Source organism: Drosophila pseudoobscura, chromosome X (genome assembly GCF_009870125.1).
Source record: "Drosophila pseudoobscura strain MV-25-SWS-2005 chromosome X, UCI_Dpse_MV25, whole genome shotgun sequence".
Classification (NCBI taxonomy): domain Eukaryota; kingdom Metazoa; phylum Arthropoda; class Insecta; order Diptera; family Drosophilidae; genus Drosophila; species Drosophila pseudoobscura.
Window position 1 is genome coordinate 50,944,236 of NC_046683.1, and position 22,896 is coordinate 50,967,131.

Sequence of the window (22,896 nt, forward strand, 5' to 3'; positions counted from 1 at the left end):
AGGGAAAACGCATTTTGCGTAGAGTGTAAATAAATAATCAAATGGAAATACGGGAGTACAATTTTCACGAGATCTGTGAACTGGACTCTTTGTGTGTCAATCGTTGCTGTTGCACTCCAGTGCTGCTCGAGTGCTGCTTCGTTGGGGCCAAATTTATGGCACAGTCCTTTCGCATTGATGCCCCAAGAAAGTCCTTGTACGGCGTGGCGCTCTCTGAGTACATCGTGTCGATGGGTGGATGCCCGGATGGGCGGGAGCGAGAAAAGTGTCCGGGAAAAACTCGCTGCCAAGAGCCAACAGCGTGAACTGACAGGGGAATGGAGTTGTCGGGCTGTGAGTGCCCTTTGTGCCACAAGTTCTTTGCCTCGAATGCTTAGCACTTGCCTCCACCCTCCCCCCACACTCTGCTAGCGAGTTGCAACACACAAACAATGCATTTCCGCTAATGGCAGGCGACAGGACTCGCATTTTGGCCGTATCCTGGCCTTGGCTAAACTTGGCTTGTTTTTTCCTCCATTTTCGATTGGTAGAGGTGTTTGGGAGGAAATGCTGGAAAATCGCAATTTCCCTTTTAATTACAGAAAACTTGGAGATTCATTGTTTTTGATTGGTCCGCTTAAATATCAAAGAATGTTAATTATAAAGAAGATCTACTGATTATTACTAAGGAACCCGAACACATTGGCCATCTCTTGGAAGTGGAGCGCTCTCCCCATCCTCTCTATCCAAGTATATCTTTGATGGCTTTGATTTGAGCATCGTTTTACCCGATTCAATTATTTTAAGACTTCATTTGGCTTTATTTATTCGGATTTTCCGCTTTCTGTTGCCATATCAAATTCCATTTTCATTCGCCATTCGCCATTCGCCATTCGCCTTTCGCCTGTTGCCGTTTGCTTTGAACGTTGTTGTCACACGTTCTGCTTTATTGCACTAGTTTTCCCTTTGAGACGCGTATTTTCCCTTACCTTAATGATTTTCCGCTGCATTCAGGGAGGATGGCATTGAGTGGCTTCTCTTTCTCGCTGATTGTTGCGGCTTCTGGCTTTTTATTATTGTTGATGCAAGTTCTCTTGGCTACTGGCTACTGGCTACTGCCACTGCTGTTTGCCATTTGAGTCTTTGAAATATGTTGAGAGATTCACCGAATGTCAGTGCCCATTTCCCGACTGCTGCTGATGTTTCTGTTGTTCGGGAAAAAGCACAAAAAAAAATCAATTCTTATTATTTTTTGTTGTTGTTGTTTTGGTTTTTCCATTTAGCCGACTATCCCCCCCGTCGCCGCCCGACTGCCCCTCGATCTGTCTGACTGTTTTTCATGCGAATTCAATGAACCATAAATTTGAAAGTGCCGCACAGCCAGACTCGACGGCGTCACCGTCAGACATCTGACAGCGTAAAGAGCGAAAAGGGCCAAAAGAGCAGAGATAAACCCCCGAAAATAAGCCAAAGACTGAACAACAAGTTTAAAGTTTCCCCGAAACTATGTATATTCTACATTTGCGCTGAGCGTTTACCTGCTGGCGGCAACAATCGTCTTTGGATTAGCTGCGGGGGTTGCAAGGGTGCATGGGGGGGGAACTTGCAACAATTCGAACGTGATTATTTCACATTGCTGCTGCTATAAAAATAAGTTTCAATGGAAAAGCAGTGGCAGGGCCTTGGGATAGGGAAACCATTTTACTCAATGATGTCTCTCGTTCTCTCTGTTTCTCTCGCTCTGTGTCTCTGTGTCTCTCTATCTCTGGGCGTTCGAGTCCCTTTCTCTGAATGTCTGGCACTGTTATCTAGCAAACAATTTTATGCTTCCGCCTGAGCGACAAACAATGGAGCGTAAATATCCCAAAAGCGGGACCGAGGTAGGCGAAACGAAACGAAAGAAAGAAAATACAATTCTATGAAAATGCCTCACATACAGAACATATAAATGTGCAAATGAATGAGCGCATGAATGAATGACTGAATGAGTGTGTGAGTGAGTGAATGAGTGAATGAGTGGGCGGGTGAATGAGAGGCAGCTCTGATGCATGCATGTCCGGTGCAAACAAGGCCCGAGCCTGAGCATTGTCTTCACATGCATAATAGAAGAGCGCACAAGTGTAAGTGCGGCAGAGAGCAGGGATTAGACCCAGCTAATACCCAGGACAACGTCGCAAGGAGACACAATTGAACACTAAATTGTGTGTGTATTTCCAGGAGCTTTGTTTCTCTTATCCGCCAGATATCCCTACTCAAAACCAGAGCCAAAGACTGGATACTGAATGGTGTCTTGGCATGAGAGGGGAACCCGAGGACCCTGGGACCTTATCCCCGGCCAAAGGGGAACGGAACAACAGCCAACCAAACTGTCAGTGTAGTTGATAAGATTTGGATTTGTCTGCAGCATTTATTGTCCGTCCGTACGTCTGTCCGTGTGTCCGTCCTCCCGTCCGTCCTCCTCGAATGTTGTTGAGCAATTTTTCTTTTGGTTTTCCACTTTGTTTGGTTGGCCAGTGAAATGCTTTTTGCACAATTGTCATCATCATGACCCTCATACAGGCACGCACACTTTTTTACACTTGTGCCATTGAGGGGCATTGTGTGGGTGTAGGGCTGTGCATCACAGTGTGTGTGTGTGTGTGTGTGTGAGAGCGAAGATAAAGCAATGTCAACAGCCGTGGCCCAGTGCTCTGTGCCGCTGGTCTGCTGTGTAGGTGTTAGTCAAAGCTGTTTTGCATACTTTGCGGCGCTCTGACATTGGCAAATATTTGTCCCTTTTTTCGGTTCGAAGAAAGCAGGACACAGGACACAGGACGCAGGACACAGGACCTGCAAGAAAATAAGCGATAAATAAATACAATTTGCCTGGTCTCTTTATTTGCATTTAAGATCGCCCAGATAGAACACGCAAATGATGGGGGAGCCCCCAATACACAACCGAAAGCGATTCGAGGCGATTCGATGCGATTCCGAGGGGCAAACTACTGAAAAATTATGTGCGGCGAGACGATTTTTTATGGCTATAGCGATTTTTGTTTAAAGTCTCATAAATTCAACGCCCCCAAACGGCAGGAGCCTGGCCGCCCAGGGTTCAACCAGGGGGGGCAGGGACTCAGACAAGTCCTGGGGCTTAAGCGTTCCCTCTAATTTGCTTTGGCATCCGACATGTGTTGAAGGCTTTGTCTTTGTGCGTTCGCGATTCCCGGGAAAACCAAATCCAGCAGTGCGCAAACCTGAAGAGCGACGATGATGGCACTGGAGTCACTGGCAGGAGATGGTTCCCGCTCTGGGCTCCCCGAGATGCTACCCGGCGCTGCCTCTACTGGCAATGGCAATGGCGATGACGAGTGCCGTGGCAGTTGGGTTTAGACATGCTCTTAATTAATTTCAGTTCGCGATGACTGCATTTTGCTTTGTGTGGCAGCCAGCCAGCAGCATGGCATGGCGTGGCATGGCATGGCATGGCATGGGATGTTGAGATCTCTTTGTAACTCTTCCCTACATCGGCCACAGGCTGGCTTCAAAGTTGTGCGGAACAAACTTGAGCAACTGTTGCCTCGTGACGCGTGGGGGCATTGTATTTTCATCATGCCTCTAATTCAATTTGAAAGCTGCTGCAGCATGCCCCAAAAATGTTTCGCGTTGCAGTTGGCGGAAAACGGAAAAGCGGAATACGGAAAATAAAAAAACGGATACCATTTAGCTTTGACATTCAAACATACAATTTTGATGACATTTGATCCAATATTCAAAGTTTATTGGAAAAATGCAATACGAAACTGCGTCGACAGCGAGCTGTGACATCAAATAACTGAGAAATATTCTCACGGATTTAGATCGGCAATTTTTCAATAGGGGAATTCCCTTTTCTGCTTAATGTCCATAGAGAAATGCCACAGTATTTTGGCTAAAAATTCTACCAGGTATACAGCCTTTTTGTGCTCCGTAGCTTGGGTTAATATCTCCTCCTACACAATCTACACAATTCCTTAATTTAAACTCCAACTAAATGCTCAATTTTGCTAGCTCGGGCGTTGGGCTAACTTTCAGTTGACTTGTCGAACGCTGGATGAGGATGAGCCAGGAACTTTAGTCATCGTACCCTGCCGTAACTGAGGCAAACCGAGGGAAAACCTAGGGAAAACCGAGGGAAAACCAAGGGAAAACCAGGGGAAAAATGAGGCAAACTGGCAACTTTTGTTGCTTATTTCCATATTTAAAACTTGTCGAAGGAGTGCTCCCGCTTTCCCCCCACATCGTTTCCCGACTCGGTCGTCGCTTCATGATATTCTTGTGATTTTCAGCCAGAGCGGAACGGATGATGTGCAATGCAAATCGTATGCAATGTGCAAATTTTCTGTGTTGCAACAACTTGAACCTTAACCGCTCCCTCCAGCTCCTCTTCCCCGGAAAGTGTTTGACTTGCGAGCGTTGGCATATTGTCTTACCTCTGCCCATATATTATTTTATTGCATTATACTCGTATTTTATTTGCCTTCCGCCCGAGCGAGCTGCTCCGAACAGCTGCCGCTGCTGCCGCTGCTCCCCCACGTTTCGTTTTGGGTTAAGTTTTTGCTTACTTAATTCTTCTGTTGCTTGTTGCCTGTTGGCTGGTGGCTGTGTTGATGTCAGCTTCCGGTTGAGTTTGGGCTGGGGCTTGGGCTCGGGCTTGGGCTTGGGCTTAGGTTTGGGTCTCGTCTCCCCACTGCCATCAATCGCTCTCCCGGCTATGGCTTTTATGGCTGCCGCGAAGAAAGGCACACACGTGGCACACGGTATGCGCAATATGGTGCCGCACTCACAACATTGCCAATTCATTTTCGCATCGTCTTTTGGGCCACACAACAATGGACGATCGGCATGGCTGGTCGGTCTCCGGCATATTCTTGGCACATTCTCCTGCATATAGAACGCCAGCATGCAGCAGCATTAAATATGTGCCACTGGAAACTGTTCAAAAGGTAACAATGGGCGGTGGCTGGCAGCTGGTTGGGCCAGCTGTGGGGTCAGGAAGGGCGGAGGGACGGAGGGCGCATCGCGGACGCGTTGACAACGCCAATACAGGTGCACACAATGCAAACGAGTGACATGCAAATGCTTTCAACCACAATTGCAATTCATGCAGAGCATACACACACTCACACACACACGCATAGCTAACATACACACAGCTGCATGCATATCTCTGGCGATGTGTGCAGTATCTGTGTGAGGCAGAGAATGAGAAGCAGCAGTCTTCTCACGTTTCGTTTCATTTTTGAATGTCGATTTTTAGAGCATTCTCCTCTGCATTCTCCCTATTCGTTTTTTGTGTGAGTTGGCTGTGGCTTGCCTTTTTTCGAATTGCAGGGTAGCATGGACATGATGTGTGTGTGTGTGTGTGTGTGTGGCAGACATCTTTGGATCAGGCTTTCATCTCCTGTAATGAGTAGACGTTCCTTCAATTAGACATCAGTTCTTGAACATAGGACACAGGATGCCTCTACCTCATCGACTGTTCGACTCCCTGAAATTGTTTTCGAGCATTTAAAATGCTCTGCCACATGGCACTGGCGTACACAGACGTACACTGGCCAAAGATGCCGATGATTCTAAATGCAACGACGACAGGAGGAAACTTTTGTGGCAGAACTGTTTTTGTTTTGCAACCGGCAAACAAGGAGAACCAATGACGAACACAACCAGGTTGCCTGTCTGCCTGTCTGGTGCATGGTGCATGCTGATGCTACCGTTTTGTTTTTACCTCCTGCTGGGGGCGGGGGCGGGGCGTGGGTTGGGGCGCCACTTCTCCTCTCCGCCTCTCTTCTCGCACACACTTATGCTTTCGCAATCGAATATGCGATGCGCCACAAAATTGCAATTTCCACTAAGATTGATGAAAAACGTTTCCAGAGCCACGCCTCTGCCGTCGCCGTCGACGTCGCCGCAGCAGCCGCGCCAGCCGCAGCCGCAGCCAGGTGATGCGAGGCCTCACCTGTTCAACTGTTCACCTGTTCACCTGCTCAACTGTTCACCTGTGCGATGACTGTTCCCCGGCTGCCAAATCATGTCATCAATTGAATTTCAAACGATTATTCTTGCACGTTCCGAAATCGCAGCAAAAATATTTGCCACGCCAGCCGTGCGCGCTGTCAGCGTTCTGTGCGCGTATTCGTATTCGTATTCGTATTCGTTTACGGGAATCTGTATCTATGTGTATGTGTGGTGTTGGGGATATACATGTCTCTGTTTGTGTGCGTGCGTGTGGTTTGCATATCATCCGCGAGCTTCGCATTTGCCATCCTCACAATACGTTTCGATTACGCATTCAAATCAAATTGTTGTCCTCGAGGTCGCAGCGAAAGCAACGAAATGTGAGTGAAACGACGAACGCCTACAGGATCTGCCACCTCTCTGGGTAGATTGATGAAGGGATTCCCATTTACCCATTCCCCATCCCCATTCCCCCTACACTTCCCCTCATAAATACATATATTTTTGTATACGTATATTGTGGCATGTAATCCTGGAAAGTGCATTCATGGAAAATTCACATTCCGCAGGTAGCTGAAAAATCATAAGCAGGAGAGCAGCAGCAGCTGCCGTAGGAAAAGTGTGGCTACGCTGAATATTTCTGGAAAACTTAATTTAATGCAATTGCAATTGCAAATGCATATTTTCGGTTGAGGGAGGGCGTGTTGTGGCAGTCAGGCATCGTGGCAGCGGCACGGAGGGGGGGCATCAACTAAATATTGTATGCAAACTGTTCTGCAATTTGCAGATATTAATCTTTCAAATAAATTTCTCGGAGCACTCAAACGTAAAATGCCTGCACCCTGGAACCCAGCCCAGCCCACGCCATTCCATCCCGTCCCCGCCCCGTCCCGTGCCGTCCCTTCCACTCCTCTGCTGCTGCTCAAATATTTAATGAATATTAGTTTTCTTTGGGGCTGCGCTGCCTAGGTCTATATATTTACGAGTGAAACATGCCTCCGGGTCTTTTTGCAGGTCTGTTCCGTTCCGTATCGTTCCGTTCCGTTCTGTTCCGTTCTGGACTGCTCTTTCGTTTAGAATTTCGCCTTTTGCGGCTGTTTATTTGCAACAGGAGGTGGAGCGAGGTGGATGTACGAGGTTAACGAGCTGCCTCGAGCCCCAAAACAGCGTGAAATGAGCAAATTTATATGCCTAATTTTTATACCCAGCAAACGTGCAGTCTAGGGGTATATCTAACGAGCCCAGAAGGCAGCCAAAACTATATATTTTCTCTGCCAGGATAAAGTTCTCTTCAATTTATGGAATCTGTGTACCGAGTATCTCATAGTCGCAATACGATGCCAGGACTCGCCTAATTCTCAGCATTTAAGTGGGCGCTTAGATAAAACGCCTGAAAATTGAGATGTTTACGAGACTCGAGCCTGTTGAAGGAAGCAAAATTGCAAAGCCGAATGCCGAATGCCGAAAGCGAAACCTCAGCCGAAACCAACCGACGGGAGATCTGACCAGCAGCAGTAGCTGCAGAGCAATGTGCGGTGGTATCCTGCTCCGTTGTGGTCACAATTCCAATGCAGTCCAGTCACTGCAGAATAATTGGAATGCGAATCCCATAAACGCCACAAAAGCTGGCAGCATCAGCAGCAGCGGCAGCGGCAGCCTTCCAGTTGTTAATAATTAGTATATTCAATTACAACTTCATAACTCACTGAACGGGCCTGCCACGCTGCACTGAGCCTTGCATGGCTTGTATGCCTTGTATGCCTTGTATGCAATTAGTTGCGCACTCCTCCTGCCACGGCACGATCCCGCCATGCATCTTGATTAAGCGGCGATTACACGTGTTCCGAATGGGTCTTGTTATGGCAGCTGACAGCTGTACCACGTAGTTAAGACAGGCCTGCCATTGGCTGCGATAAGCCGATGCACCCATTCAAGTGTTTGCGGAGTATCCTGGAGCCTGGAGCTGGGTGCCTGGGGGAGTATCTGGATGATTGGCTTAAGCTGCAAATCTACATGCACTGGGAGTTGTGTCTCTCTATCTATTTACTGACTCCCCTGCTAATGAAATAACAACGAGAATAGCACAATTGAGATTCGGTTGTGCACAACTTTAAATTCGATTCAAGCCATTAAGGTGGATGGCACGTAAAAGTCTAGAATAAATGGAATAAAATCCACATTTGCACAGATGTCAAATCACAAAAATGGAATCCTTTTGCCTTTTCTAATGGCATACAAATATAATTTATTTTCATCACAAACACAATTCCAAATTGAATTCGAATTGGAATACACACAACGAGTATTAGTCTCAGAGTTTCGAGGCTTTAGATGTATGTTTTACTAAACGCTGTTGGTTTTTTCGGAAAATATTGAAATATGTTATTTCCTGGCTCCATATTTATGTCCGATTTAAGGCAAATCTCCGGCAATCAATGGCACATTGGATTCACCCGGAATGAAGCGTTTATCCTGTGATAATTGATGTGGTTTTCACCATTTATATTCTTAAATTTGTTCTCCCCCAAAAGGGAAAACTCGTATCTATACAAATTTAAGGCACAAAATTTGATTAAATTTAAAGAGAATATTTAATTTACGAATTTCCAAACGCACCACAAGGCAAATATTTCTTTGTTTGAGTGCCTAGTTTTTGCAATTTTGCGAACGAAAGGAAAATTGTTGGCAAAACTTGAAATGTAAGTCAAATATTTATTTGATACATGTGCTCTAAGGACTGGGTGTGGGTGTTGGTGTGGGTGGGGGTGGGGGTGTTGGTGGGGGTCTGGGTTTGGGTCTGCTCTCCCTCTGGGTCTGAGCTTCTCGAGTTCCTTTGTTGTCGCTATTTGTTAAGAAACGCTGCTAGAGACAAGGACAGGACCCAACCGATTCGAGTGCTACCAAGGAGGGACATTCGAGAGATGGAATTTTCATAAAATATGCAGCTAATTACGTGTAAGTTACTTATGCCCCATCCAACTACTTAGGAGCTGCCACTCGAGCAGGAGCTTACGCTTACCCATGCCCGCGTTGGAGAACAACTTGAGACTCGAAACAAGACAGTGGCAGTGGCAGTTCCAGTGCCAGTGGCAGTGGCAGTGCCCTATAACACAATTTAATTACTGAAAAAATCACAGCTGGCATGGAAAGGAGCAGCAGGAAAGGGGGGGTAAAATACTCCCTGTCAAATGGAGCGAAGCGGCAATAGTGCGTAAATCTCGGTGCCTTAAGTGGCAGCAGAAGCAGGAGCTTCTAACCCCAATTGACAATGACATTTTGCCGTCATTATTGCGCCCTGAAAAGTAAGAGCAAGAATAGGAGCAGGAGCAGGAGCAGGAGCACGACTGGGAGCCGGAGATGGGGCCAAAGCTGTATCTGTGTAGATGGTGCAAAAAACATTTGCCGCTTCTCCGAGAGACATTGTGTTTTTGCTGGATGTTGACTCGTTGTGTGCGCAATTACAGAAATTAGCTTTCGTTTTTAATTTATTAGCGCCATTGTGCGTGCGCGTAATGGCGACAGGGGAACAGGCGACAACCTAGTGAAGGTCTTGGTCTCGGTCTCCGTGTCGGCCTCCTCCCCAGTCCGCAATGATGGGGCAGGCTACAGGCTACAGGCTCCTCTAGGAGAGATCTCCCATTGCCGTTGCTGGCCCCATCCTAACGTATGGCAAGACAAATGCTTTTGGCTGCTGCCGGGGCAAATTAATGTGCATATAACTTACGCCTTTAGTCGAATGCATAGGGGGTGGCGGACGAAGGGGAGGAGCAGGACAGTCCTGATACTGGTCCTGGTCCTGGAGAGTGGAGTGGAGTGGATTGGCTGCGAATGGGAATGGGAATTGGGGGAGGGGCGATGGGCGGTGGTCGGTGGGGCAGGAGTAGGAGCAGGCCATTAAGGTTGCAGCATTTGTTTGCCTTTCCCTGAGATGGGGGCTGGGGCACAGTTTCATGCATTTTAAAGCGGAAAAGTTGGCCAGATCGGTCCCCCTTCTGCTCCAAGGCCTGGCCAATGAAGTGTGTGCAGGTTTTAAAATTTTCATGATGATTTAACAGGCTATACGGACGTCATCTGTGTGCACATGCATGCCCACACCCATACCTATACCTACACATACCCCCCCCCTGCCACATATATAATATATTTCATGGCATATGCATGGGGAAATGGGGAAAAGGGGAAAAGTGGGCGAATGAAGGCCGGGAAATTCTGCACTCCCTTGAGTGCGCTATGGCATTGGACAAGTTTTCGGGTGTGTACGCTCCACTGAGCCACCCACATGGCCAAGATTTATTTACTCAACAGGCAAATTGCGCATAATTGAAAGAAAATATGCGAGCCACGCCCAAAGGCGTACGAGTGCCTTCCACATCAACGGATATTGGCTGGCTTAATTATGTATGCGTATTCCATATTCCTATTGTTAAAGTAATGCCCTCCATTGTTTCTCGTCTTTTAAATTTGTGCATCTGGATAGAATTTTCCAGGAAAATTTGCTATTGTTTTTTCATTCTTTGACTTTGATGCAATATAATCTCATGGAAATTTCATCATATTCCTGCTTTTTCATTAGAACATAGGAAGGCCACAAAAACACTCCTCATTTTCCAAAGAATTCATCCCAATCCTTGTAGTAATGAAATTATCAAAGATTTTCCTTAGGTCAGGAGAGTGGATTGCGGCGCGTTTTAGTGCCATTAATTATTTCGCAAGTGGATAATAAACTGTTTGTCGCTGCGCATACGCAGCGTGGTCCAGGCTCTCAGGCCCTGTTCGCGGTCACGGCGGTTTCCCGCCGGTCGTTGTTGCTGCTGTGGCAACCGTTAATAAAAAGCCCTCGTGCATCTTTGCTGTGGCTGGCGTTGCCTGCTTGTCTGGCTGTTTGGCCGCTAGGATGTCTGTGGATCAGGTCGTTGTCCGGCGTCTGTCGGTTACCTGTACTCGTACTCGTACCCGTATTCGTATTCGTATCAGAGGCATATTTACAACAAGTTTGTGCAGCACTATGTTGGCCACAAGCTGCACATTAGTGTGATTGCATAACATTTGCAGAGGCAGGGGCGGCAGCGGGAGTCGAAGCAGGAACCGGAGAGGTAGGTGCCATATGAAAAGGCGCTGCCCCAAAAAGTGGGGAACGCACAACAGCAAACCCGAAAGCGAAGCCAAAACCAAATCCCTATGTGTGTACGTATATGCCCCTCGGATGCTGATGCTGATGCTGCTGCGGTGGCTACGTGCTGGCTTCTGGATTCCGGCTGCTTCTGTCTGCCAGACTCCCACTCCCACTCCTTTGGCTTTGGGATCCGCACAAAAGTTTGCACAGCACCACAAATTCTCGCAAATTTGCAGCTGCCGGCTCATAGTTGGTGATAATTTAAGTCGGAAATGTTCAAGGAGCAGCTCGCACTCCCTCTGTGGCGCAAGACCCGCACGTAAACCAAATCCAAATCCGAAGTGAACGCTAAAAGCGAAAGAAAAGGACACCTCCGCACCCGTCGCACCCCGAAAGCCACCGCTCCTGGTACACAAACACAAACGTAAATTGCAATTACAACAAGTGCAACTGCAACTGCAATTGCAACACGCACACGGATACGGATGCGAAATACGACTGTACACGAATACACGAATACACGGACACAGACACGGACATGGACACGGACACGGAACACGAATGCTCCTACGTCTACGTACGTCTCGTACGTATAGGAATCCGAACTGTAATCAAAGCAAAGGAAAAGCATGGCAAAAATTGTGAGAATGCAATTATGGCCAAGGATTGGGCCAAGAACAGGGATGGTTGGATGGATGGCTGGATAGATGGATAGATGGATGGATGTGTGCTGCTGCTGTGGCTGCTGCTGCCTGCTGGTGGTATAAAGTAAATAAAAATACGCAATTTCTACGGCTACAGCATGGCAGGCACACACTCGGTGGCATAAGTTTACGCACTGACACAAACGGGGACAAGTTTGCTGCCGCCTGACTGCCAAACAAAACCGAAAATGAAATCATTGTCAATTCATAAAACTGTGCAAGAATGTTGCAAATTGCATTTACATATGCTGCATCAACACGCACACAGATGCGGCAGGCAGAGACACACACGCACATTTTGGGGCCATTACAGCGTCCATTATGCTTCATTGCAAGAGGCACACGCTTGACACACATACTGGCACACGAATAGGGTGCACCAAGGGAGGTGGGAAGGGGGAAGGTGGAAGGGGGTAGGGCCAGAATGGGTGGACAGATGGGCAGAAAGTGGCAGGACACAGCCTTTCGGGCTAAGCCCCTGGCAGCCATGTCGTTTATTTAAGATGACAGCAGCAGCAGCAGCAGCAGCATCCGAACAGAACAGGACAGAGCAGGGCAGAACAGAACAGAACAGAGAAGCATTGGTCCGAAGGCTGCTCCCAGTTGCGGTCAAGTGTACAGAACATATTGCAGTCACTGTGCGAGTTACAGTACGTTTATGGATGGGATACATACACGGGCATGCTCGTATCTACAGGCAGTGGATCAGAGAAATATGAATATACTCGCACATTTTATGGAGTCCATTGATTACAGCTCGGAGAACAAATGGCTCTTCCGGCTTATACTCTTATGAGTTATGGATATTACTCCGCTTTAAATGTGACCATATTTTCAGCTAGTTCATGAGTCTGCGCCTCGCATAAACCCTGATTGCTGGCTTGAGGGTTTGCTTTGTTGCAAGTGTCGCCTGGCCGCCCGGTCGCCTGGTCGCCTGGTCGCTGACCTTGTTTGTGCTCCCCTTCGAACTTCCAACGTAATTGACATTTATTAATTGGAAAACAATAATTCGCCTGCCAAAGTGCCAGGGGTTCCACTGCCACTGCCACTAGTCCTGATCCGCCTGCTCCTTCCCCTTGTTGGATGCATGCCAAGTGGCATTTCTTGTTGCAGGATGATTTATATCCGAGCAGATTGCTGAGCAGGGCCGGGCTGCACGGTAATCAGTTATGCAGGGAGCGATTAAAAGCCGTCATCAGCAGGAAGCGCGGAAATATTCAGCCAGCTGTGATGCCTCTGCACTCCCACTGCCACTGCCACTGCCACAGCCGCTCTTCCCATTAAAAGCTGTCAAATTTTAATGTTTTACATGGCAGGAGGCTCAAAGTGGCAGCGGCTCCTTGTCCTCCAACAGCAACATCATCATCAACATTTGCCTGAGCCTGAGCCTGGGCATGGCTATGGCACCTGTCGGGACTGACAGCCAGCCAGACAGAGAGACCCACAGACAGACAGCCAGAGGAGCAGTATCAGCCATCTCCCGTATCTGCCCAGGCAGTAAACATTAAAAGCACATAGTTTTAATGAAGCAGCCAGGACGTAGATGATGTAGTGGGGTGGGGTGTTCCGAGTGGGGAGCAGTAGTGTCTGCGTGTCCTTGTACTTGCCGCATGCTTAACGGCCGTCGGGGCATACGAGGCGCAGCTACATACATATGTGGAACGTGGTCCCGACACGCGATAAATTCATTAAAGAACTGCGAGCAAGCGAGCGAGCGAGTGAACCCCAGAAATCTGGCCGCTTCCTATTCTCGCGGACCATGTAAAATAATATAGTGATACTGCCACACCACGCCGCACGCCGCACGCCGCACCGACAGAGAGGTAGCGAGAGAGATAGAGACCTTTTTGGGCAGCGAGGCGCACACACGTTTATAGATTAACACATTTTTACTGCTGAATGTACTAATAAGGCAAACATTTCCACTTTGAGTTGCCCCCAGGAGATAGCCCCACGAGCAACAGCAGCAGCAGCCAGCCAGCAGCGGCAAGGGCCTGCTATCTTCCGTACAGGAAAACCCGTACGTGAGCACGTGTGTGTACTTTTAAAATTTATAACACACAACACAAAAGGGAAGTCCTGCACGAAGTCAGGTGAAGAAAAATGTGAACCAAAAGGCAGGGAAAACAAAGGATTGAGGGGGAAAAAATGTATTTCACATACTCGTTTTCGTACTTGTGCTCGCTCTACAGAATGTCCCGCGGGGCAGGGCCCAGGCCCAGCCATCCAGGCAGCCAGGCAGCCTGGCAGCCAGGCAGCCAGTTAAATGCCAAGGCCCCAGGGAGGAGGAGCTGTTGTGATTTCGGGGGCCGCTCACTGTGAATGCACACACATGGTAGGAGAGTTCTGGCTGCTCCTGAAGCCCTATTCCAGCGCGTGCCTGGCACTGCAGCACCAACAGCTGCTCCACGTCATCGATGGCCAGCAGCCAGCCGCCTCGTATCAGATCCGACTACTGGCTGAGAGGGAGTGGAAGTGGCAGTGCCAGTGGCTGTGGCAGCGGAAGCGCATATAAGAATCGACTCCCACTCCAATGCCACGCGATTCGACTTGACTTGTAATTACCACTGCATTGTGGACTTTTATTTTCTTTGTTTGCCATTCACTTTAACTTTTTCTCCCCGTGAGAGTCCAGTGCACCTGACTCCGATTGAATTACAGTTACAATATTATCAGACAGGAGCAGGAGTCCTTGTTTGCCGCTGACTTATCGCCCGGGGAGAGAAAAAGTGGCTTAGCTGTACGTGGATTGTGTGGATTGCAGATGGGACTCCTGGCAGAGGGCAGAGGGTCCTCACTGGAGTCGAGCGTCGAACGTGTACCTCCACCGCCATGAGTGCCATGTGGGTACACGGAATTAGCCAGGCAGAAAATTAGCCACAGACCTGCGTCGTGGATGGAGCAGGTCCTCTGTTATTCTTGGGTAATTGTTAGCTCAAGAATTACATTTTCATAGTCGTCCGAGGCGTAGTGGTTCGTTTAATTACAAATATTAATTGCATTTGGTAATGGATTTAATCAACCGGCTCGTTGATCGTTGGCAACCAGCTGTTCGCCCTTTTGGCCAAGAATCACGCGTTTTTCCGCATATTCATAGCGCATAAAGGAATCGTTCATAAATTATTCGAAACTATTCAATTTGCCGGCAACGAGTCGTGCGAGTATGTGCAAATCATTCGCGCTCAAAAGCACCCCCATAAAGCGGTTAAAAGCTGCCATTTCAATGCATTTGATGCGCACAATAAACCATCAAGAAACATCTGGAAAATATATAAAAATGGCAGGAACTATAAATTGAAAATTGCAAACAATAAAACATGACGAGCCGCAGAAGAGTGAAAGTGTTGCACGCAGGAAGGGAGAGAGACAGAGACAGGCACAGATACAGAAAGAGAAAGAGAAATGGCTCCTCAATGCAATCATGCACGCATAAAAATCGCAATTTAATTCAATCAATTTGGTGTATCTCTGAGGTAAGACCCACTCAACGGAATACAAATTGCCAGGGGCCTCCACTTCAGCCCAAAACCCAAAAGAAGCTGAGAGCGGTGAGTGTTTGAGTGTTTGAGTGGAGAAGGAGCGGGTGCAGGAAGGACCTGTTCTCGTGTCTCACAGTCGCATTCGAAATTGTCTGATGAATTTTCTTCAATTCAAAACGTGACTGACGCAATGATTGTGCACGTTCGCTCAATGGCCCTCCTCCTGCTGCCATACATTCGTCTATAACTAAGTGCCACTATGTAAGTGAATAACTGTCACTGCACAGATCCCCCTCCCACCCGTCCCATGTGGCATGCAGCATGACGGAGCTGGAGCTCGAGATGGAGATGGAAATGGGGGGGGGGGGGATGGAGGGGATGGGCGAAGGCAGCGACAGGGACATGGCTAAGCATCGCATAGTTGGCACTTTTAAGTCATTTGCTACGTTTAACTCGATTCGAAATGCGGCCATCAGCCAGAGGAGCACTCAATCAAACTTGAAGCTGAAGCCAGAGCTCAGTCTGTCGGTCTCTCTGTCTCTCTGTCTCTCTGCCTTCCTGTCTCGCTTTGGCAGGCAACACGCGTTCGGCAAACATGTCCGTCGCCAAGCCCTGGACCTGGCCCTAGCGCTAAACCCCTTCCCCAGCTCTTTCCGTTCATGCCACACTTACATGCATACGGAATAGCTAAAAAAAAGGGCTGTCTGGGCCAGTTCTTAAAGCCCCAATCCACCCGCACAGTGCAGTGCACGTTTTGTGGCTCTGCCATCGAATTCGTGATGGCCAAAAGTGAAGCTTTTGCTGAGCCATTACTCGGGCCCAAAGACCAGAAAAAAGCGACAGTTTTTTCATAGCTTTTTGGTTGGATGGCCCGAGCCCACCCCTCCCCTCCCCTTTTGGCTGATGTGGTGGGCGGGGGGGTGTTGCACATTGATGCCGGTGCTCATGTTTGCTGGTCGGCCATTTGCCCAGATTGTAAATTATTTAAAAATGATTTATTATAAGTGTGTTTACACTTTGCCATGCGGTTGTGAAGCACAGCTCGTGCTCTCCTGCTCTCCTGCTCTCGTGCACTCGTGCAGCAGCTGTCCTGCGAAACAGTGGAGTGAAATGTGCTTAAAAGTGACCCCCAAACGGAGATTCAAGCAGTCCATCCACTGATACCCTATCTGATCCCATCGGACAAGTGTATAAGCTAACATTTCTGCACTTCCAATGGCTCCAGTGCGGAGGATGGAAGTTGTCGGTAAGTCTTGTTGGTTCCACTGTTCTTAGCTGAATAATTCAATGGTGAAAACGATAAAAGAAACAACAATTCCGGAACAAAGCAAATCTATTGTGTTTTCATTTGAATTTAATATTTTATTGCTGCAACAGCAGCAGCAGGCAGCAGCAGTAGTGCCACCAATGAAGGCAACAAAAGCAATTGCCATACAGTTTGCCTTTTGCGGTTTTGCAGAGTGTTGTGACATGCCACTTGCATGGCTTCAATTAAAATTTCTACATTGCGGTTGTTTGGGGCAACAGCAGCAGCAGCAGCAGCAGCAGCGTCCTGCTCCAGCTCCCGATTCCAGGACGAAGCAAAAAACCCAGAATCCTCAACCGACATTCATCAAGATGCTGCCCAGCAGCTGATTGATTAAGTTGAATGTATAATGCGAGGACCACACAACACCTGGCCAATCCAATCGATGAGGAGGAGCCGGGGCGACTTTTCTCTGCCTTCGACCTCCGCAGTGATAATAAATTGTGCCTTAAATTGCCGTCTGGTCCACTGCCCCACTGGCCCACTGGCCCGGTGCCGGCCCACTTCAATTTATGTGAGAACCATAAATTTAAATTGAATGAACGAACCCAAAAATTAACACACGCAATTAAAATTCTACAGCGTTGCTCGGGGGGCACCCTCAATCGAGAGAAATCCATGGCCCAGTGACATTTTGACTGTCAGTCAGGCTTAGGCACAGCACACCCTTGGTCTAGGACCCACAGTCAAAGGCCCAAGGCCGTGGCTGACCCTTTTTCCAAGTCATTGAATAGATTTCTTTCACACGAAAACCCAAAAACTGAGCTCTCAGAAAGAGATGAGATGGTGAGCAAAAAGGGACCGCTGCAGCCGTTCGGGGCATGTGCTGTGGGCCCCCCATTAGGGCCGAAAAGGCATTACACATTCTGATTGGAAAATCTATGATGATCATTAATAAAATCAAGACGACATTGTGGAAAACGGCCAGCAATAACAGACGGCAATGTGGCTGCCTCTAATCAAGCACTCACCAGGCAAATTGTTGGCCAAGAACCCGGGACCCGGGACCCGAGACCCGAGACCAGAGGCCAAAGACCAGAGCAGAGCCAAACTACCATTCAAATTCCCATGTACATAAGTGCTGCTCACCGAGTGTGTTCTGGCTAAGATTGGGTGTGTAAGTAGGGACAGGGACATACATTTATGCGTCCAACTTTGGTTACGGCAAATATTGTTTTAATATCTACTCAGGCCTCCCGCTGCATGGCACAGCCTGGCTGTGGATAATACTCGCATATTCCCTGGATCAGGTCTTTCTGTTGATGCCTGATGCCTGATGCCTGATGCCCGTTGTTGTTGGTTCTACTCGCTCTGGCCAAACTTTGAGCTGCAAACAATGCTTCATTATAAGCTTCAACCCATGCCAGAGGTGATAAGCCATGCCAGAACCAGGACCAGGACCAGCACGAGTACCAGAGCCACATCCCAGGCCCGAACTCAACCCAAAACTCAACGAAGCAGCCAAACTCCTTGTATAAACTTCACTTTATGCTTTTGGCTTTCAATGCCTCAAAACACAAGCGCACACACAGAGAGTGAGGGGGCCGTGTAGGGGGATAAGAAAGAGAAGCAAAAGGAGACGGAGACAGATGGATAGTGTGTGAGAGAGAGAGAGAGAGAGAGACATAGCTCTTTTAACTTACTCACATGCCATTTGCTTGTACTTTGTACGAAATTTTACGAATATTTCATAACAAGAATTATGCTTTAGTATGTGTGTGTGTTTGTGTTCTGGTGTTTGCTGTACCCTAAGAGATGGTATGATGGTTTCCAGCAGGTGTTTGAACAGAAAAAGGTGGAACTTCGAGACCCATAAAGATGTTTCTTTTTCAACAACAATAATCCCTCAGCTCGGACAGCTTTCGGAGTTAACATTTTCGCAGACCGCTCTTTTTTCTTGGGGCGGCAAAGAGGATAGGCTCTCCACAGCTTACAGTGAGGTAATCCCGCCCTTCTTCCGAAAGCGGTAAATAAGGGCAGCTACCGTATGAGCGATGGATCGTCTAGGGTATCTGTAACTTCGGGGCTCTTTTCCTCTCTTGCTGCCGCCTGTTCCTGTTGTCGTGTCGTATCGCATGTTTTGTCAGACGAAGTGGCTGTGCAAAGACAAGCAAGTCCCAGCAACAACGAAAACGAGAACAACGGCAGCAGCAGCAGCAGCAGCAACAACGAAAACAACGCCAATCACAAAAACAACGACAGCCAAAGCGTTGCACAAAAATGTTGTCAATCAAGGTTGAAGATAACAGGCGGCAAAGGCAAAACACGAGTCTAAGCTCTTAAATTGCCCTCGACAGCCGCAAATCTGTGTGTGTGTGTGTGTGTGTGCGTGTGTGTATGTGTGTGTGTGCGTGTGAGCCCGTGTGTTATTATATAGTTTGTATATGACAAAACAAATTAAACGTAACCATCTAATATGAAAACTATTTTCTTTTGAGATGAGAAAAGTTTGCAATAATTTCATAGCATACTTTTTTGGGGGGAATCGCATCCCTTTGGAAGTTGCGAATTTTGATTGAAATTGGAATTTCTGACTTCAAAAAACTGATTATGGCAGAGTGAAAAACAAAGATAAATAGAATCTTTGCGTTATCTTTATTGTCAGGAATTAATACTCAATTTTCTTCCTGAATACCCTTAAAATGGTCACAAGTAGACGTCCATATGCTCATGAAAAACACAATGGGCTCCCCAAAGAGGTGTTTATTTTTTTTTCCCGTGTAATTTGCATAATGATAATCACGAGAAATTGGACCACTCGTAAATCTCTTATTGCTTATTAATTGGATCGACACGCACACTCCGCTCGTACATAAATATGCATCTGAAGAATGCGGAAAGCACAGCTCTCGCCGGGGCGTGGCGAGGCCAGGCCAGGCCAGGCCTGGCCTTTCATTATGCTCCACTTTCAGTTGTTTCAGTACGAGTACGAGTAGGAGTATTTCTTTCACTTCTTCGGGTGTAATCATGCGAGCAATTAAGCTGCACTCGATTGACGCTAATTAATGAACAGCATTAAAAATTATTATGTGTGGAGGGGTGGAGGTGGAGATGGGGGCGGAGGCGTAAATATGACGGTGTTATCAAGGAGTTGCTGCGATTGCCACGCACCACCACCGAGACACACACACACACACACGAACACACACACCTCCACACTCAATTTCAATTTTCGTGCCCTGTAATTTGCGTGGATAATTTATATGCATGGCATGCGTATAGAAGATGCCTCTGCTTTTATCCTTCTGGCGGCTGCTCCTGCTCCCGCTCCCGCTCCCGGTCCGGTTTTTGCTTTTGCTCCTCCTGTTCGGGGTGCGAGATGAAATAAATTTTGCAGCATCATTTAAGCTTAATTAAGACGCCCCGGCCGCAGGCGATGACGGCCAGGAGCAGTGAAAGAGGCAAGGGGCTGCCACAAAACAGGCTGCACGGCCCCCCAATTGCACCCATGCTCTCGACATAAATAAAAGAGTGACTGAGTGGTTGAGTGGTTGAGCGGTTGAGCGACGGTCGAGTGGCAGCCAGCCATGGAACATGCATATTCGCGGAGGAGCATCATCGTCTCAATGCTCATTTGATTTCCAGCCAACTCACGATTCCACGCATTAAATCGCTTAGACAATGTCAAAAGGCATCATTATTCACGGAGCCAGTGGCAGGCCACGTCCAAAACCCCAAAAACCCAGCTACCAATTGGCCCTCGTCATCTCAAATGAGTGGTGGGATAAAGCAGTTGAAGAAGACGCAGAAAGACGTGGAAATGTGAAGACGAACGAACATAGAAGGAGAGAGCGAAAGACATACAGAGAAGGGGAGATGGAGGGTAACTCAATTCCTTTCCAATGTTGATTCTTATACCCTGTACTGAAGGAGTATGGAAGGCGCAAATAAGTTTCAGAAAAAACATAAATACTGGGCCAAGCTGTATCTTTGAGAATGCCAGAGAAGAGACCGTAACAATTTTGTTCTCTTTAAATAAAGAACAAACAACTTAGCGGCTCTGAAGAGCCTCTAAAGATCTCTAAAAACTGAATACTAGGTATATAATAGTCGCGACACTCCACCAAAGCGTTCTCTCTTGTTAATTACTGAGCATGGCAGAAGGCAACGAAATGTAACGAAATGTAACGATATTTACTATGAAATTCAATGCCATTAAACACAATTAAGTGCGTCGGGCGCCTCTCTGTAACCCTGGGGCACACAATTTCCCCCTCTCTGGAACCCCATCCCCTCACTTAAACCCCCCGCTGAACGGCAAACCAAAATAAGCAGGCAATTACGGGCGGCAGAAGGATTCAGGGAGGATAGCGAAATTCATTGAGCTGCCGGTTCAAAGTGTTGCACATTACGCATCATTTCAGTCGGGCCGTGCCACGAGGCCTGGGGCTCCACACCCTTTTATGGACGAAGAGAGAAAAAAACAAAAATGGGGGAAGGAAAAAATGAATGCCAAAACAAAAGCGTGAAAATTGCAAAAGTTTTCTTAATTGCTCCACGCGGCTCGTCAACGGTGTCGAAAATTAAGGGCAAATATGCAAAGTCATTGTGTGGCAGAATGTGGAAGGGGGGCAGCAGCGGCTGCAGGAGATGGAGTTGATGGTGGATCTCCCGCCTGGGCCTAGCCCGTCCAATGATTAAGCCAGAAGCAACCCACACGCCTCCACACACACACACACACACATGGAGACACTGGGCGTCAGAGGAAGGGACACCTACACACATGCTGCAGTGTTCCCATGAGCCCCCAAATGAGGCACATTCAGTGTGTGCGGCAATTGAATTGGTTTTTCTTCATAGGCCGTCCTTAAAGGCTGACTTTCCATAGAATCGGTTGCCTTGATGTGACTTTAAAAGGAGTGCCTCAGATGTGGTTTTTAATTGGAAAACATTAAAGTACAGGAAATATTTAAAAAGAAGCCCTTGAGGAGAGCAAAGCCAAAGAAATGGGTAGGTACTGTTAAATTATATAAGAAAGGGAAATGAGGTAATGAAATTTAACCTCAAATGTGTCTTTACTCAATAATAATTCTCGTGCATTAAGCACCACAAATTGCATCCTTCATCCTGCATCCCGCATTCCGTATGGAAATGTAGCTCCTTTCCTGGGAACAAAAGCGACATTAACTCGATCAGGGTTCAGTTAACATGCCACTAAGCGAGGGGGAGCCACAAAGACAGATAGATGCAGCCATACTCGTGAGGACGCCAAACGGTTGCCGTCAGACAGTCGGTCGTGTGCGTCACTCTGGTGGGGCAGCAGATGCCAATTGCACTGGAGCAGTTTAAATTAAATGCCACATTCGCTCAAATTTCCCAGCACCCAGCACCCAGCTCCAGGCGACATTAAGCATATTGAGCTTAAGACTCTCCTTCTCCTTCTCCGCCTCCCTCATTGTCCCGCCGTCTCTCATGCATGCAAATGCGTGGCGTTACAGCAGGGGGCACGGCACGAAGGGAGTGCCTGGGCGGCACGGACCCTTTGTTTAATGAAGCTGAAGTTGTGGGCGTGCCCTGCCCTGCCCTGCCTTGTCCTGCCCTGCCCCGGTGTGGGTGTGTGGGGGTTTAATGGGGGGCGTGCATGTGGAAAAACCGTTTTCGAATGAATGCAAGTTTTAATCCTTGAAATATGATTTGAGTGCAAATATTTTGCATAACCATGAGCTCGACAGTGAAAAGGGTTGGGTCTGTGGCAAGAAATGGAGACTTGCGGTTGCCGTGTGCGTCTGCCTGTGTGTCTGTGTGCGTGAGCAGTGACACAATTCCGCCTGCCATGCGTACGTCTGTGTGGTGTGGTGTGGTGTGTGTATGCACTTGTACTTGCCAACCGCAAACACTTCACTCGCTCGAAGGTTGCGATGGCCAGGAGCCGGCAGACCCACAGCCAAGGCGAGGGGCAGCGTCAGAGCAGAGGCAGACCCCAGCTGCAGCCTCCACGCACAGTGCTCCATGAGCTGACAAACCAAACGCTTCATAAATCTTCCCAAGAATATCATAATACCATCAGAGAAATAAGGAAATAAGAGCCAAGTTTCAGCTAAAATGTCACAAATGTTTCCATCTCTGCGTATTGCAAAAATTTAGGGAACATTTCCCATACTCTCGCAGAGCAGAGCCCCGTTCCACTGTGGCAGGGCCTTAAAAACGCATTTGCGTGGACCTTGGCTGGCCGTCATTCCAATTGAGAGTAAAGGCTTACAAAGAACCTAATACCATTGCCAGGGGCCACTTGCGCCTTTCACCTTTCGACCGCAGTATGCTCTTCATGAGCAAAATTTTGTGCGTGGCTGGTAGATGGATGTGTAGATGGATGGACCATGGGCCATGGACCATCGACCCCAT

General features: G+C 47.9%; 1 protein-coding gene across 6 annotated transcripts in view; it reads left to right on the forward strand.

Moving 5' to 3' along the window:
• The window catches only part of dpr6 (defective proboscis extension response 6), a 104,226-nt gene that overhangs the window by 40,472 nt on the left and 40,858 nt on the right, over positions 1–22,896 (forward strand). The gene's annotated exons all lie outside the window — the stretch shown is intronic.